Source organism: Gavialis gangeticus, unplaced genomic scaffold, assembly GCF_001723915.1.
Source record: "Gavialis gangeticus isolate Ggan-Ray unplaced genomic scaffold, GavGan_comp1, whole genome shotgun sequence".
In the NCBI taxonomy this organism is placed as follows: Eukaryota; Metazoa; Chordata; order Crocodylia; family Gavialidae; genus Gavialis; species Gavialis gangeticus.
Window position 1 is genome coordinate 8,150,307 of NW_017729004.1, and position 19,570 is coordinate 8,169,876.

The window sequence follows — 19,570 nt, forward strand, 5'->3', positions numbered from 1 at the left end:
TGACTTACGCTAACTTACATATATAGGCCTAAAACAGCAATCACACAATATAAAAGCAGTAAATAATAATACAAATATAATAATTATTACTTATAAAACAGTGGCTATCTGTATCAAAATAGCAGGGCACTTATTTGCAGAGGGGAGAGAAAAATAAAACTACCTAAAATAAAATGTTAAAGCTTATCCTACATCTTAACTTACTTATACTTATCTATAGGGAATAAGAGGGAGAGACAAAGTCAGGAATGGTTGGGGAAGTGGAGGGAATGCATTTTAAAAGAAAAAAAAGAAAAACTGGGGGTTTTGTTATACCTTCCATGATGCTATTACATCATATCTTATATATACCTTCTATGATGCTATTACAGTATGGATAATACAATATCCATATATAATATTATAATAGAAAGTGAAACAACTCAGACTGCTTTAATAAATGAAGGATAAACAACATTTCTCTCTGTCCTAGGGGAAAAGGGCTTGTATCAGGACTTGGAAAGAGTTAATATAACCTTTCTGGCATAATAGCTTTCAAACAAACCCCTTCTTTTCATCTGGAGATTCTTTTCCAGTGCTTTCAGGACTCCATGGATCTTGCATAGGCATTAGCTAACTGTGCATCAGATTTCTAAGCATATACTTCAGGAACAGAAAAATCAATTTCTGTGTTAACAGATTTCTCTCTAGGAGTTGGTGATGGCTTCTTTAGCCAACATACCAGTCAGTCCTAGGCTGAAAAGCTCCAGTTATCTCAATAACACTTTGTTTCCCCAACACATTGGTCTATAGCAAGGATGTTTTCTTGCTAGACAACAGCTAATCATTTGCAATAGTACCAGAATGACCTTGTGTGTCTGTGTTACGTTTAGTGTTTCTGTCTTCCTTCCACTGGTTGGAATAAATGTTCAGCTGTGTGTCATATGCCTTACATTGTCAGCCAGGTAACAGAGATTCACTTTTATCTCATGGGGAAAGGAGGCTATGATCTGACAGCATAAGAATAAAGGATTTATCTTTGCAGTCATCCAGGAGTTCCAGACAGTCATGATGTGCAGCAAAGCCAAGCCGTGATGTCCTAGGCAGTCGTGGATTTGTTACAGAGTGTTTTGATTTTTTAGTTGCTGGCAGTTTTATGTCTGGGCTTGTCATCCATTCCTTGCTATGTCTCTGAGCTGGGGATCACATGCTTGTGCAGAGCAGCAAAACAACAGAGCAGAGCAACAATTACACAGCAACACTGCCTGGCTCCTCCAAGCACAGGGCTTGACATTTTTAATATCACACATCACTCACAAGCGGTAACTGTGATTCCTACAATTTACAGTGTTGCAGTGAAATGAGATCGGGGTCTGGGAGGTATTATCCGCATCTCTGACATTAAGGGTGAGCTGGTAGGCTTTGTTTAAATACTCTAAAGGGTGGCATTAAAATATAACAGCTCCAGATCCCTAATTGGCAACAGACTTTATACATAGACTTAAAATTTATTAAAGAAGATTAAAGATGTAGAAGGCATCTCAGCTCACAGATGACAAATATAAAAGCTTTAAGTGGAGAGTTTGGGCTGACTGCGGGATTCATAGCGAGCTGGCTGCAGAGAAGGGCAAGTCTGATTTGATTTGGAGGAAAGATGAAATGTTATGGTCTCAGACAAAAGCATTAATTAGGGCATGGATCTGAAATCTGGTTACAGAAAGGAAGAAACTCTGCCATTACCTCATATGCAAATGGAGTGTTTCCACAGGGCCAAATTCTGTTTAATCTTTAGCTAAAAGCATTAAAAGAACCAGAGGCAAGAACACAATCCAATACAAAAGAAATAAGGTGCTTCACCCCCACTCCTGCAGTGGATATACTTCCCATCACAGTCATCATTTTTAGTCTTTAAATCAAAACTGGGTATATTTTCCATTTATATGCTCTGAGTCCACTCAAAAGGTACAGGCTTGATGCAGGAAATACTGGATATAATTCTCTGGCGTGCATCACACTGGAGGTTAGACCAAATGACAAGAACAACACCTGGCTTATACATTCAGATTTTGAAGATGCTGAAGATTCACAAATACTGCCAGTGTGAAGGCCTGACCATTAGGGTTGTGCAAAATTTCGCTGATGTTTTGTTTCGATGCAGTTTTGACTCATTTTGAGCTTGAAACAACAAAATCCGAACAAAACGAAGGGCTTCAAAACAGCCTCAAAATGAAATGAGGTAGTCAAAATGTTTTGAAAGTTTCAAAATGTTTCAAGTTTCAAAGCTGAAGCTGGGTTTGCCTGAAGACTGCTCTCATATTGACTGTGACAGTTTGACTGCCTCAGATGCTGCTGGTGCCTGCGGTTGCCATTTAAAGTGGTGGACCGGACTGAGGCTGTAGGGGAGGAGGAGACCTCATTGGGGCACACTACCGTGTCATGCAGAGGCCACAGCGCCAGTGAGGGAATGCCTTAACACACACATACAATCATGCATGTCACAAGTTTTGCTTGTCATCAGCTTGAGGTGAAATTTCCCAGAGACCCCTGCCCCTATCTCCTTGAAACCTGGCAGGCTTCATGGCCTCAGCAGGAGCTAGCGTGCCTGCAGTTTTCACCCTGATGCACCTTAACACACACACGTGACAAAATTTTTACTTGTCAGCAGTTTAAGGTGAAGTTTCCCAGAAACCCCTGAACCTATCCCCTTGCAACTTGGCAGGCTTTGTGGCCTCAGCAGGCACTACCATACCGGCAGTTTTCATCCAAATCTGCCAAAAAAATGACAAAGTTATAGGCAGTTTCATGCTTCCCCATTATAGCCTATGGGCAAAATGGCGAAATAGCATCAAAACAGCGAAACAGTTTTGATGAAATGAAAAGAACAGTGTTTTCGAAATGAAATGAAACGAAACTCGAAATGAAACAGTGTCCCATCAAAACGGTGAAATTGAAGTTGAAATGAAACAGTGCTGTTTCACACAGCCCTACTGACCATCAATCCAGCACGAGACTGTTGGTTAAGACTGTTAGGAAAGTATCACTTTGTAAGCTCAGCCCATTTAAACAAAATGCCTATTAATGTAACCAAAAGCAAAGTTAAACACAGAGAAGGGGGGAATGTAAACCAAACCTCCAGAATGGTGAATTATATTCTCAAAGCAACAACTCTAAAAAGGACTTGGACTCACAGAAGGCAAGCAACTCAGCATGAATGCTCACTGCAATGTCACGACAAATAAGGCTAGTGTGATTCTTAGATGTATTAACAGAGGGGTATTCACTGTCTGAAAGGGGGCTGCCACTTTGTGAAGGCAGCCTTCAAGTGGAATGTGACTTAGAGATGCTCCCACTTTGTCCCTTCATGGGGAAGCTTTTTCTTTTTCCCCCTTTTTTAAGACATCTTGGGAGAGAAGCTGATGAGACTGGGAGTTTAGGTAGCTGATATGATTATTTGTGCATGTGTAACAACTCCCAGTACAAGTTATTAGCAAGTCATAAGCCCCCAAAACATCAGACTAAAATACAGATGTCTTGCTGGCGTGATGCACATGGAGAATATCAGGTATCTGGTTATCGCACTACAGACTAGAGATTCAGCATAAAACACGTTCAAGTGTTGCTTCTCTAATCAGGAATATCATCAGTCTTTGGTCTACGTGTACTGCTCATGAACAGTCAATGTTAAATGTCAGGAGTGTCTAGTTTATGGTGACTATACTGCACATGGTATCTCTCCGGGCTACAAGCCTCCCAGGTCATTCTTCTCTTCCTCTTCTTCCCCCCCCATACTCTCTCCTCCCTAGGCTAATACCACCCTGACAATTCAGTGGAAGGAGTCTCTCTTGCTCTTTGCAGTACAAGACCCCGGTGGCCTTTATCCTGTGTTGTCCTCATACACCAAAATCTTACTCTGCCATTATACAGACCTCAAGTGTCTCTGGCCCTGGTCCAGGCTGGTAGAGAAAACTCAGGCCCACTCTGCTCTCATAGGTCCCAATCTAGGGGCCTGTCTGGTTATGGGTTTTTCATTTCCCCTAGACCCTCTCCCTACCTTCCATTACTAGGGTCCCCATTCACAGTGCCTCAGCCAGTGTCTATCATCAACACCAACCGTCCTAGCTGCTGGCTTCCTTCACTTCAAGTTCTCTCTAGCATGGATCATCTGTAGTCTTTGGGGGTGTTGGTTGTAGCTGTGTTCGTCTAAGGACATAGGCAGACAAGGTTCTTTGGGTAAATGTGATATCTTTTATTACACGAGCTTTTTGAACCAGTCTACAACTGAACCAGTCTACAACTGTAGACTCTCCCTCTGCCTGAAGAAGGATGTTTGTACGCAAAAGCTGGCAAAGAACAATTTTTCCAACTATTTAGTTGGTCTAATAAAAGTTGTCACATTTTACCCAAAGAATCTTGCCTGCCTCTGTAGTCCTTGGCACTTCCAGGACCCCCTGAGTGCAGCAGCTCAGGCATCTCCAGTCTTTCCCACTGATGGGAACACTGCTTCTGGGAGCTGTCCAGCAGTCTTTCCCAGCCTCAGAGCACCAGTCCCCTCCATAGCCACACTGCCACTGGCTCTTCCATTTTCCCAGGCATAATTATAGTAATTTATAGTCATACTATGGGCATTATTATAGTCCCCTACATTGATGAAGCTGGAAGTGTGTCATCATCCCATTCTTAAACAGCTTACTCCTGCAGCTATAAATATGTATCCCTCTATGCTTACCTACTGGGGGATAAAAGATGCCCCATTACAACTGCTTTCTGGGGACAGCCTTTTTACAATAAACTCAATTCAAAAGGTCATGATGCCCCCATGTATCATGATGCCATCATGTACCTATTCCTGTGCCCACTTATTTTAGTCTCCACAACCAGAAACACCACAGAACCAAACCAAGGATTGAGGTTGCCCCGTGGCCACTGCTGACACCTGGCAAATACTGCTTCCATCCCTATCACCAGGAGAAACAACTATGTACACAGCAAGGCTGCACAAGTAGATTTGGTGGATTATACCTTGTTAAAAGCTGGTACTAGAAACACAGCGCCAGATCCCATGCTCACAAGCATCAAATTTAATCCTCTCTTGAGCAGGGGGCAGGACTAGATGAACTTGTGAGGTCCCCATAGACCTGCTTTGCTATGCTTCTATGAATACCACTTCAGTGGCAACAAAGTTATTATCTGGATTTGCTTCAGCTGAAGATCTGGCCCAAGAACTTGAGTTGCAAGGAAAAAGCAGATAACATGTCAAAAATACTAATTGTGTATCCAAATGCATTTAAAATTTAATTCACAAATCTGTCATTTGATGGCTTTTACATAATTCCCCTTTGGAGGACTCTTTCAAAGACACTGAAATGTACAATATACCATAGAATCAATGAGTCGGAAGGGACCTAGACAGATCATCTGGTCCGACCCCCTGCCATGGGTAGGAAGGAGCACTCGGGGTGGGAGGGGTCATAAGACCCCAGCCAGGTGCCTATCCAGTCTCTTCTTGAAGATATCCAGGGAAGGTGAGAGCACCACCTCTCTGGGAAGCCTATTCCAGGCTCTGGCCACCCTCACAGTAAAGTAGTTCTTCCTAATATCTAACCTAAACCTACCCTCCCTCAGCTTGTGGCCATTGTTCCTAGTGACTCCAAGGGGGGCCCTGGTGAACAGACTTTCCCTGAGTCCCTGCTGGTGGCCCCTGATAAGGTTGTAGGCAGCCACAAGATCCCCCCTCAGTCTCCTCTTGTGGAGACTGAAGAGATTCAAGTCCCTCAGCCTCTCCTCATAGGGCTGGACATGGAGGCCCCCAACCATACGAGTAGCCTCCTCTGGACCCTCTCCAGGTTCTCCATGTCCTTCTTGAAGTGCGGCGCCCAGAACTGGACACAGGACTCCAGCTGTGGCCTGACCAGCACCGCATAGAGGGGGAGCAAGACCTCTCTGGACCTGTTAGTGATGCCCCTGTTGATGCATGACAGAGTGCGGTTGGCTCTGCCTATTGCTTTGTCGCATTACCAGAAATACTATATTATCTAGCAAGTGTCAGGTCACAGAGTGACAGTCAATCGTAGATGTACAACACAAAAATTAGAGATAGAAAGACTTTTCTCTTCATCTTAACCATCTCTTTGCCATTATAGGGTTGGCCTTGCATTTCATTCACCCTTGTTTTAAATGCACCTACAAACAAGTTTTCTTTATTCACCTGAGAGCCTGTTCCAGCAATGTTGTCTTCACTATTCAAGTTCTATCTTCTGAATTAGTTGCCTAGAGTTTCTTTGACCCAGTAGTGCTTCATCACCTCTAGTTTCATTTTGACTAATACACACAATTCCTCTCTTCTCATGGTTCAAAGAGCTCATGTAATTTCAATGACACTTTGCCCTTGGTGGTAAAATACATAATGGACCAGAAACCAAGACAATTATCTCAATGTAGCCCCTCCCTACCCATTTTAAGATAGGACTCATGGGATAAGGCATATCAATGTGAAGATAGCTACCAGAATCTGGACCACTGAGACTACAACTGGTCTGGGATAGTTTTGTGTTCATTACTCTCATGTGTCAACCTTTTTGGGTTCTTAATCATGATTAATCTCTCTTTTTGATAGATGACATGCATAAAATGTATGCAAGCATCACATAAAGCCTCATTCAGAACAGTGCTTTAGTTCAAAGGTAAGTACATACCTAAGTGCTTTCCTGGACCTGGGCCTAAACTGACCCTAAGGATCTGTTATCGCTTCTGCTAGCAAAAGCAGAGTGAAGTAATTTATGAACAGTGCACCTGAAAGCAAATGTACTAGTAACACAAGTATGCTGCAGAAAGCCATTCACCTGTCTAGACTGTACTTACACCTATTGATTTCGATGAATGAGTTATGGCACTTTTTTATTGCCATTTGTATGTTCCTTTGGAAGGCCCTGCATGGCTTTAAATACATATCAGAAAGGAACATGCACAGCCATTGGCCACAGCAGAGGTAATTTTTGTCACTGGATAAGGTGCTTAATCTCCCATGCCATAACACATGGATCAATATTTATCTTCAATTGCTTGGGGAAAAAATAGAGCAGAGAAGGCATCATTATCCAGTATGTAGGAGACCTGGCTTTTATTCCAAAACTTCCTGAAAGTCACTTATTAATCGTTTCCCATAATTCCTTTCTTTTGGAAAGACTAGAAGAAAAGCATTACATAACTGCAGAGCAGTATTAAATCTACAATGCTCTACTACATTGGATTTTGGATCACTGCCTTATGAATTATTAATACAAAAAAAGACCTCAGCTGCCATCTAAACATAGGTTTTTAATTACGTTATAAATTCTTAATTAGGAAAACCACCTTATGTTAGACAAGATTTTTGCTGTCTTGTCAAATGCATTAACCTCACGATGGAGGTCTCCCGGTTTATCCGTTTTCCACCACCCAGTTACAACACTGCTTTTAAACAAAGCCAACTGACCTTTGGAGATGTGGTATTTTGGTTCATTTCTTTTGCTGAGAAAGACAGCTGAACTGATCCTAAAACTCTTCATGAAATAAGCGATTGCAGATGTTTCTTGGGACTGAATTTCCCAATGTTACCAATAACTTCAACTAGACTCAAGGAGCATAATGGTTTCTTTTCTGTCCATGACATCAGTGAATCGGAGGTAGATAGAGAACACCAAGGCTACCGGGGCCCATATCTGTCAAAAGGTACTTAGATGATGTAACCTTTAAGGAGTTAGATGCTACTCATTAAGGATCTGGGATGAGCTGCTAAAAGATATAGGTAGGTGCCTAGCTGGATCTTCAACAGTGGGCATCCCTACATGATCATTAATGCACTTTTGCTAATGTGCATTAAATTTAGTACCTTCATTGTGAGGCACTAGAAAAAGGGGCACTAGCCTATTTTAATGTGCATTAGCAAAAGCGTATGCTTTTGTGACATTTTAATGCGCATTAAAATAGGCTAATGTGCATTAAAGTGCATGTGTAGATGTGCCCAGTGGCACCTAATTTCTATTGATTCCAAGGGAAGTTAGGTACCTATATGCTTTGAAAACCCCATTAATCACCTAGCTGCATCTTTAGATGCACAAATGACTTTTAAATAAGGTCTTTTCTTTTCTGCTTAATGCCTGTCTATGAGCTCTTCTCTTTCCCAGAATGCCCCATCTTCTGTATCTTAAACTGTCAGGCGTTTAATCAAGTCCCAGGTTAGGTACAAAATAGCCAGGGAAAAGCATAGGTAAACATGGATAATCTCAATATATGAAAAATCCAGATTGTTCTTCTCTATACTTTGTTGGGGGGATCAAAACCAGCACAACAACATGGCTGGTTGACTATTTTTGAAGAAAATGTGCATTAGCAAAAGAAAAGAAGAAAAGGCATTTGAGAAGGGTCGTTGTAGCAATCTTCAAATATCAGAAAGGCTGCCATACAAAAGATGGAGAAACTGTTCTCACTTACTACAAAGAGGAGGATACATGGCTTTGGTTTTAAGTTTAGCACAGGAGGTTTAGAATAAATCTCAGGAAAAGCTTAATATTGTAATCGGAACGAGGTACCTAGAGACATTGTAGAATCTCCTTCACTGGAGGCTTTCAAGAAGAGGATGAACAGGCATCAGTCTGAGATGGTTTACAAACAGTGAATCCTGCATCACTGGACTAAATGACTGGACTAAATGACACTGGAGGGGGGACTGAACTAAATGACTTCAGGTACAGACCATGTTTCTGGTCCTATGTATCTACTGGTGACAAAAATTCAGCTGATTAAGGGCTAAGAAGTCTTTAGTGAACATTTTGAGAAGTGCAGTGTTAGTAAAATGGATCAAGGACAGAGCTGATGGAATATCTCTAGGTAAAAAGAGTAAAACTCTACTATTATTAATATTTACTCTCAGAAAGTAAAGTGGGAAAATCCTGTTGATCTCAAGGGGTCCAGGGTTTCATCCCAGGACTCTAGCTGTGAAAAGTGGAGGGAAATGAGATTAGGCATCCAAACCTTTATAGAAAGTAGATGCTTATCACAGGAAAGCTGTAATGCTTGCACAAGCCTAAGCAACTGTACAACACACAGGATGCATCTACATGTCACTATATGGAGACGTTGTTACTGCACTATGCTTTAGTACTTCCTTTTGAAAGTACTAAAACACGGTGCTGTAACCGCCCATACTGCGCCATACAGGAAGTGCATGCTTAGATTTCCGCACTACGTTGCCATAGTAGCATGCTATAAGCAGGGAGCACACCACTACGGTGATGTAGCTAGTAATCATGTGTAGACAAGCATGATTGCTACGTCACCATACGGTGACATAGAGCCCCATATGGTGACGCAGCGCATGTCTATATTGCCATAGGGCGATGTGTAGGTGCACCCAGAGTTGACAAACAAGCGTTATCTCTGAAGTATCAGACAGCCACCAAGGTGTGCTGAACATCTGCATTCAATGCAATCAAAACTGGACATCCCAGAAAACAGGGACACACACACACAAATAGAAAGCCATGAAATTCCACAGTTCCATTTGCTTTGAACAACGCATTGGTCATTTGTTTCAACATGTCCCCTCACCCTGTCCTCCCTCCTTATTTCCCATTTTGCTTCCCAGTAAGGTGTTGCAAGAAGGACAGGGCAGATGTGAAAGCATGCAACTGCCTCTTGCTGCCAACTTCTGGCCTCTGCTGTAGCTGAAAGATCAATCATCAGGTCACTTTCAGTACTTATTCATTTGGCCATAATTTTTCATATGAACTGACTATGCAACTGCTTGGAACTAGTAGAGCTGCAAGGCTAATACTGTCAAAATCCCTAATTAAGCCTGACATCTGCAGTGTTAATGGCCTGCTAAGTTTGTGACATGGCCAGGAGCAAGTAATTGCTCATTTAAGATGCACAATTTAACTTTTTTTTTTTTTTAGGTGTGGCACTTGCTGTGCAAGTCACTCACTATCTTTTTTTAGTGAATTAAGTTTGTTGTTAGAGGCCGCACACATTGAAAATGTCATAAATAAGAGGGCTAATTTCAGCATGCTGCCTTACACACTATTCTGTAGTTGTGCATGCTGTTAAAATACATTTAGCTCATAATATGAACCTCGGAAAATATAAAATACTCACTAAATTACCTGGAAAGCTGTCACATACCTTGCTTCTGAGTCTGGCTTTTAACCTTTTCAAGTTGGGTCTTCATAGTTTAACATGCTGTGCAAAGCTGGTTGGAAAATCTACCTTCTTTTTCCCAGGAAGTATTTGTAAAGGTATTTTGCACATATATTTGTGGAACTGATGAAGAGCTCAATGCAGGGGGGGGCGGAGGCTCTCAAATAAATTCATATTCACTATAATATTTTTAATCTTTAATACAAACCTGCAAAATTTTCAATGAAAAAAGGAATCATTTCATCGATCACATTTTCTGTTTGGCCAAAAAGCCAAAATTTGTAGGGACAGGGGAAGGCACAAAGGAGAGGGAGAGGAAGAACAGACCTAGAAGGCAAAAATAAGTTGTTACTGAATGAACACACATATAAACTCATCCTAAAGACAAGCGGTTGGAAAGAGCTGATCTACCAATCTGTTCTGCTACAGGAGGCAAAACATCTGGAGGCCTGAGATGAATGCTTGAACTTAACTTGGAAGCCTTCAGCAACAACAGACCATCTCCAAATTCTGATGAATGAGGAGAAAGGGACTGCCAAAATTCATAGATTCATAAACTCATAGATTATAGATTCGAAAGAGACCACAATGGATCGTGTCCGACCTCCTGCCCCTGGCAGGAAAGAGGACCGAGGTCAGACGACCCCAGCCAGGTGACTGTCAACTTCCTCTTGAGGACTTCCAAGTTAGGTGACAGCACCACCTCTCTTGGAAGCCTATTCCAGATTCTGGCCAACCTTATTGTAAAAAAGTTCTTCTTAATGTCTAACCTAAATCTACTCTCCACTGATTTGCACCCATTACTCCTAGTTGCTCTCTGGGGCACTCTAATAAACAGCGCATCACCAATTCCCTGCTGTTGTCCCTTGATAAACTTATAGGCGGCTACAAGGTCACCCCTCAGCTGTCTGTTGTAAAGGCTGAAGAGATCCAAATCTCTCAACCTCCTCTCACAGGGTCTTTCACAGAGGCCACTAATTATGCAAGTGGCCCCCCTCTGAACCCTTTCCAGATCCTCCATGTCCCTCTTGAAGTGCGGCGCCCAAAACTGGACACGGTACTCCAACTGTGACCTGACCAATGCCGCGCAGAGGGGGAGCATCACCTCTCTCGATCTGTTGGTCATGCATCTGCTAATACACGACAAGGTGCAATTGGCTTTGTTGATGGCCTCGTTACACTGCTGGCTCATGTTCATCTTGGAGTCCAAGATCTCTCTCAGTCTCTGAGCTGCCAAGGTCATCCCCCAACCTGTAGGTGTGCTGAGGATTCCTCCTTCCTAGGTGGAGTACCTTACATTTATCTTTGTTGAATTGCAACCTATTTCATTCTGCCCACTGATACAACCTGTCCAGGTCAGCCTGTATCTGCTCCCTGCCCTCTGGTGTATTAACTTTGCCCCATAACTTGGTATCATCTGTGAACTTGGAGAGGGTGCTCTCCACACCCTCATCCAAATCGCTGATGAAGATATTAAATAACACCGGTCCAGGGACCAAACCATGAGGGACCCCACTGCCCTCCTCCTTCCAGGTTGAAAATGACCCATCCACCACCACTGTTGGGTGTGGTCCCTAAGCCAGTTGGCCAGTCACCTGACTGTGTAGTCATCCACTCTACAGCTTGCTAGCTTCCCTGTGAAAATAGGATGCAAAACTGTGTCAAAGGCCTTCTTAAAGTCCAGGTAGACTTCTGTCTCAGCTCCTGTGTCAAGGCACTGTGTGACCTGGTCATAAAAGGCTATAAGGTTTGTCAGGCAGGATCTACCTGTGATGAACCCATGCCAGTTTCCTTTCAGCATCATTTCCCCTGCCGGGCCTTCTTCACAAATGTGCTCTTTGATGATTTTTTTCAGTGTTTTCCCAGGGATAAAGGTAAGACTGACTGGCCTAAAGTTACTCGGCTCATCCCTTCTCCCCGGCTTAAAAATGGGCATCATGTTGGCCCTTTTCCAGTCCTCAGGGACCTGGCTGGAGCACCATGAGTGCTCAAACAGCCATGCCAGCAGCTCAGCTCTGACACTGGCCAATTCCTTCAGCACCCGTGGATGGAGGTCCTCCAGGCCGGCTGACTTGTACCCATCCAGCCTCTCCAAGTGCTCCTTAACTAAGTCAGGCGGTCTGGTGCCTTTTGGACATCTGTCTATGTTCAAGGTGAGGGAATTGTCTTGGTCAGTATTAAGGACTACTGAAGCAAAGAAATCATTGAAGAGCTCCGCTTTTTTCCCCGTGTCAACCACCAACCGTCCTGATTTGTCCTGCAGGGGCCCTATGTTACTCTGCGCTTTCCTTTTGCTCACTATGTATCTGTAGAAGGACTTTTTATTCTCCTGGATTGTTGAATCCAGCCTAAGCTCCAGTCCTGCCTTGGCCTGCCTGCCTGACTCCCTGCAATAGCGCGCCAGGGTGGTGTATGCCTCCTTGGTGGCTGCCCCCTGCTTCGACTGCCTATAAATTTATTTCTTTGCCCCTAGTCTTTCCTGGAGTTCCCTGTTCAGCCAAGGGGGCTTTTTTGTCCCTATAGCCCATTTCCTGTGTAAGGGGATAGACTCTTTTGTGCCCCAAAGATCACTCCCTTAAGAAACCTCCAACCCTCCTGGACCCCCATTTGCTCGATGCTCTTGAGTTCAGCCATCTCACTAACTAGGTTTCTAAGTTTACTAAAGTCGTCCCTTCTGAAGTCTAAAACTTTAGCATCACTGGATATTTTTCTCACCCTTCGCTGGATAGTGAACTCGACCAAGTGGTGGTCACTATCTCCCAGGTTACTGTGTACCCGCAAGTCCCCCACGAGATCATCTCCTGTTGCTAGGACCAGGTCTAGCAGGGAGCTACCCCTGGTGGGACAGGACACCATCTGGGTTAGGTGGGGGTCCTGCACACAGTGTAAGAACCTCCTTGAGCGGCCTTTTTGGCCCCCTGTTCATCCCAGCTGATATCCGGGTAATTTAGGCCCCCCCGTGACCACTGCCTCCCTCACCTGTATGGCATCTGAGAGCAGCTTAGAGAATACCTCATCTAGCTCAACATCCTGGTGAGGAGATCTGTAGTAGACCCCCACTACCAAGTCCTTCTCCCCTTACCCCATCTGGATCATGACCCACAATGTCTCGATATTCCCCTTCTCCACTCCTGCCTTGATGACAGAAGATGTGTATTGCTCCTTAAAAGAGAGCTACACCCCTGCCTTTTCTCCCCACCCTGTCTCATCTATATAACCTGTACCCCTCAATGTCTACCACCCAGTCGTGCGTCGAATCCCACCATGTTTCAGTTAAGCCGACTAGGTCATACCGAGTGCTAGCAAGCAGGAGTGTGAGCTCCTCCTGCTTGTTTCCCATACTCCTGTCTTTGTGTAAAGACATTTTAGCCCCCCAGTGGGTGCTCTTGGTGCCCCTTTGCCTTGATGGCGCATGTTCCCCTAAGTGCTTACCTAGTTAGGTCCAGTGCCTTGTTTGTGGCTTTCCAACCCTGGCTTCACATCAACCACTGGTTCCCCATCCCCAGTCGAGCCTAATTTAAAGCTTTTCGGAGGAGATCAGCCAACCTATGGGAGAACAGATGCTTACCTCAAGGAGAGAGATGAAGATCGTCCCATCCTAGGAAGACTTCTCCCTGGAAGTGCTGGTCGTGGTTGCAGAAGCCGAGACCCTCCTGAAGACACCATCTCTGGAGCTGCTGGTTGACTACCCTGATGCAGGCTTCCTGGCATCTCTAGCTGCTGCCAACTGGAAGGATGGAGGAGAATACCACCTGTGCCCCTGACTTTCTGAACCTGATCCCCAGCTCATGGAAGGCCTTCAGGATGCAGTCAGGACTACTCCCAGCCACATCATTAGTGCCCACATGGACAAGGACCATGGGGTAGTAGTCGGAGGGCTTGATGAGATCAGGAATCTTTGCAGTGATGCCACTGATCTTTGCTCCAGGCATGCAGGAGACCTCTCTCACCATAGGATCTAGTCATCAGATCGGCCCCTCTGAGCTGCCGATGAGAACTATCCTTTATCCCATACTATGTGAATGTTCACACAAGCACCTTGGGGATTTCTCCAATGCTGCACCTCATGTTTGGAAGGAGTTTCCTTTAAGCAGCCACCAACACTAGGCCTCCATGGGTTCAGAAATAATCCCAGGAGCACCACTAAGAAAGAAGCTTGCCCACTTGCCCATCTCCATGCATGCCTTCTCTCACAGACTGGATGCAGGTGCTTACTGGAGTAATCTGGAGTAGCCCTAATTGCAAGGCTTGCAGTCCAGGCTGTCCAGACACCAAAGTACTGAGGCCCATGTCCAGAGCAGTCTAAGCCAGGGGTGCTCAACCTTCTGGTGCTGAGGCCTGGAAGAGTGGTGCAGAGCCTGTCTGCAGGCTGCAATGGACCCCATGTACCAGGATCAAGCCTCACGCTGCCTCCTTCATCCCTTCACCAAAGGATCAGGCCCCATCCCGTCTCCCTGGGGAATGCACTTTCAGATCGGGGTCCTGTGCCATCTCCTGGGGGCCCTGCCCCATCAGATCTGGGCCCCATACTGCCTGTGCTCAGTTCTGTGCTGCAGGATCAGGCCCCACGCTGTCTTCAGCCCACTCCTGTGTGCTGGGATCAGGCCCCAGGCCACATCTGTGTGCTAGCACCCTGATCTAAGCTGCCTCACATGTGGGCAAAGATGAGCACTGGCAGTGGTCATAGGTTTGCTGCAGAGGCCATATAGACATAGCCAAAGCCTTCTCATAATCCTCCTTCACACCCCGCGGCAACTCTGCTGGTATCTTGCTAATGGTTACACAGCTGCAACAGAAAGATAGCTGCCAATCAGACTGGCCAGCACTGCCCAATCGTCTCCTTGTGTCCCACTGTCAGTAGCCACCAAGGGCCAGATCCTTTTCCACCTATTATGTGTGTAAGTGGACTTAACGTGCAAATCTGCTCCACTCTGCTAGAGTCCCTCTAAACCTGTTCATACAAAGGTGGATGGGACCCCCTCCCTTCTGCTTCTTTGGGGCCCTGTTTTGAAGGGTTAGATGAAAGCATGGTTCAAAAGTAGAAGTATTGCTGGATTTTCGGGGACTGGAATACAGTACAACAGAATCACTGTAAGGCATACAAGTCCATTTAGGCCAGGGGTAGGTAAAATCTGGCCCATGTGCTAAATGTGGGTTTTATCTGGCCTGTATGGGGAGTGGATCATGGTGGTGCCCCAGCCCATGCTATCACTGCCCTGCAATACTGGCCCTGGCTCTGGCCCATCTGCCCATGCCACTCCTGGATGCCATTCCCCACCCACCCATGGCCCCATCCCCTCCACCTGGCTGAGTGCATGCTGCCCATGGGAGTCCTGATGGGTCTTCATGGAGACTCTACTTATTTGCCCCATCTGGCACCCCCAGCAGTGGGTGTGGGGAGGATAAGCCCAGGCTGAATAGTATCAATTGTTCCCTACCCACCACATGAGGCCAGGTCTGCTCCCCACCCCCACTCCAGCTCTGCACCAGGCCAGGTCAGCAGCACCTCCCCCCCCCGACCCTTTCCCCAGCTTGCAACAGCTCTCCTAAATTCCTAAAGTAGACCTCCAGCTAAAATAAATGCCCACCCCTGACTCAGGCCCCTGGCAGATGTGCAAATGCCAGCACAATGAGATCTGATGTGGGACACATGGGACACGCACACGCATGACAGGAGGCATGATTATGGCAGCCAGCATCAGATCCCATCAAATCTTACTGCTGCTGCAAGAAGAGCCCAGCATCACAATCAGGGTCTCCCCCTGCACCGGCAAGCAGCTGGCAGCTCCCAGCCCTGGGGGCACCACCTGAGGCTGGGAGCTCCAGCCTGGCAACATGTTCAATTAATGTCATGACAGGAGCCAGTCACAAAGTGAATGAACTTTTTGTGTGTATTAACTTTGTGGCGTATTCCTTGTTTCAGAATGCCACTAATTGCCCTGCCCCATGGCTGTGTAACAACTTAAGGGGTAATTAACTGGTTAATCAAGTCTTAAGTGTGATGTGCCAAGGGCCATAGACACCAAATAGCCAGTATGGAACCTGCCCCCATTGCTTCCCACCTTATGGCTCTTATTTAGGTAGTCAGCTCTAGGTTTGTACAGCGTCAAGCACGTGGCCAGGATACTTGAGGCACTTTAACAATACAAACATCAATCGTGTTTCAGAAGAATGCAGTGGGGGGGAAGCAAATAAAAGGGGCACTAATATAACAGACCCTGACTTTACTAAACTATTTAAACCACTCCTGTGGCAACAAACCATTTATGATGGACTCTCAGAAAAGCCAGCGCCAATTGGTTTGCATGAGACCATCAGACTAATAATGAGCCAAAGGGCAAGAATCAATGGCAGTCTACTGCATTTAGAAGAGGTGTCCAAAGAGCAGCAGGGTTGCTGTTATTCCCGCCGCTGGCAAGGAGATATATTCTCTACTTGATCGTGCAGCTTGCTGGCTGGGATGCAGAGTTTATATTTATAACTGTCTGAAGCCCTCTGTTCCCAGCAGAGGCAGTGGCAGTGCAAACCTCTGCACAACCGCCCTGCCATTGCATCTCAACCCTGACCCATCACCTCCACCGCTAACAATAACACGCTCACATAATCTCTGCACCTATGTAGACGATGGCGGTCTCAGCCAACTCAAGTGCTAACAGGGCGAGTGTCTCAGGGATACAGACACCTGCTCCCTGTTAGCTGGCTCTGTTTGCAACTCAGTTCACACAGACAAGGAGTGAGCTGTCCAAGAGCAGCGATGCTCCCAGCTAGACTCCAGCAAGCACTGCACAAGCAAAAGTCTCCCTTCACTGGTTCCCTCAGCCATGCCTCCCCCCTCCAAACATCTTATTTTAGACCAGCTGACTTGATTTTACCAGTGCGAGCCTGTAAAATGAGCACAAACAAGACACCTTTAACATGCATACTGAGACATTCCTTTAATCCCTTTGCTGGCAACAGTTCAAACGTGCCTCAGTAGAGAGCCATTGCCAGGCAACAAATGTTATAGGTTTTATTTTTTTAAAAAAATTAAAAAATAAATTAAAAAAGTAATAATACAATGAGCAGCCTCCTGGTCCTTGGAAACTACCGTGAGAAGAGCACGGATGTGGCATTTGTGGTAGAACTAACATGATTGAAATGTGTAATTCTATAAAAGGGGAGATCAGAGGCTTATGCAGAATAATGAGTCATGGCAAACTTGCAGATGCCAGAGAGACTTGGCAGAGCATGGGGCGAGCCCTGACTGTCATGCTCAGCCGACGACAGGATTCATCTCGAATGTCTTTAATGAGGGCAGTGGGTAGATATGGTGGCAGAGCAGATAAGGTGCCCTGTTAAGGCTCTAAAGCAGCGTTGGGCAGCCTACAGCTTGTCAGAGTCTGTAGAGGCATTAGGCCTAATAGGTAGAGCTGCAGGGAGAGAGGGGCAGGGGTTACCAGCATCTGTAGTCAGGGAGCAAGCTGAAGTTAAACTGAGGTTCACATACCAAGCCAGGAGGCTTAATCAGGTGTCAGGAAGTGAGCTGAGGTCAAACCGTGACTCCAAAGTTCAGGGATTGGATACACAGGCAGATATACTGGAGTAGGGAAGCCTTACACAGCCCATGGGCTGGATCTGGCCCATGAAGAGACTGAATCTAGCCTGCAGCAGCTCAAAGGATCCCAGTCCAGACAGCAGAGGGGGGCATTCCCAAGGGTCCTACCATTGGTCTAGTTCTGTCTATTCCTTTCTCAGCATCTCCTGAATGCCTAGCCCTCCCTGCTCTTGTCCTATGGCATTGCTAAGTTTAACCCTTTCCCATCACCATTGGATGCTTGAATTGGTGAAGGTAAGCGCAAGCAACTTGGGCACTTGGGGTGGTGGGGGCAGAGATTCACAGCCTACAGCAGGGTGGCCACAGCAATATAGAGGGTGCCTCTGCTCTAGAGGCATGAGTCTGAGCTCTGCTTTGAACTCATGCTAAAGATTGCCCCTGGCTCACTTAGCTATAAATGGCATCCGATCACTCAGGCTGGAGAGTCAAAGGCAGATGGACATGACGTTGGCCACATCACTTCTTTGCATGCTTTTGCCTACAGAAACTGATGTGCCTTAGCCATGCTAGCCCAGCTGGATGGTCTAACTGGACAGACCATTAACTTTACAGGTGTTTAGAGCAGTATAGACGGTCCCATATGGAAAAGACAAAACACTATACAGGCATACCTTGGAGATATTGCGGGTTCGGTTCCAGACCACCGCAATAAAGCGAATATCGCAATAATGTGAGTTACACGAATTTTTTGGTTTTCCAGTGCATATAAAAGTTATGTTTACACTATACTGTAGTCTATTAAGTGTGCAATAGCATTATGTCTAAAAAAACAATGTACATACCTTAATTAAAAAATACTTTATTGCTAAAAAATGCTAACCATCATCTGAGCCTTCAGCCAGTCGTAATCTTTTTGCTGGTGGAGGGTCTTGCCTCGATGTTGATGGCTGCTGACTGATCAGGGTGGTGGTTGCTGAAGGCTGGGGTGGCTGTGGCAATTTCTTAAAATAAGGCAACAATGAAGGTTGCCACAAACCTTCAATTTGTAAAAAACGCAATATCTGCGAAGCGCAACAAAGTGAAGCGCAATAAAACGAGGTATGCCTGTACTGATCTCTGCCTTTATATTGAAAATGATATATGGGCAATGAGGTGGCCCGTCACACAATGATGACCACCTTTAGTGCTTAAGATTATATTACTGCAGAAGCATATTCTAATTTGGGTTGGCATTACAGATTTTTGCAAGGCTTGCTTAAGAAAAATGCTGCATAAGTTTCTAATTTCTCTCTATAGAAATTAGTGTAAATGACTTCAGGCCAGATTATATGTTCTACTGAACATAATGAGACAATTTCTCTATTTTTGAGATTTGTTCTGTGGGAAAGTTCCATTAAATCAAAGAAAAAGAACACTCAGTCCTCTGGATAGAAATGGCAGTATGCATGAAAACAAATAACTGAGAAATGGGGTGCAGGGGGGATGCAAAAAAAAATTAAAATTTCCTGTTGTAGAAATCCATTTCCATTTCCATATTGCTATTGCTATTTTGGTAATATTTCCCCCCAAAAACTAAATTTTCCAAAAGCGAGTTGGGAGAAAAAAGCAAGAGGTGAATGGAAAAAGAAAAGAAGAAAGGCCAACAAAAAGCATTCATGACCTGGGGATGTTTCATTGAAAAGAAAACAATTAAAATGTTATTTATAAATGAAAGCATTCATGATTAATTTTAAATTCAATACCAGTTCTATTAAAATATAAGTGAAGGCCACTGAGCCACAGTCATCATTTCAACTCATTTCACATTGCAAGGATTCTTAAAAGAAGGGATTTCAATTGTTTCTCAAAGCAAAAAAAAAAAAAAAAAAAAAAAAAACCGAAAAA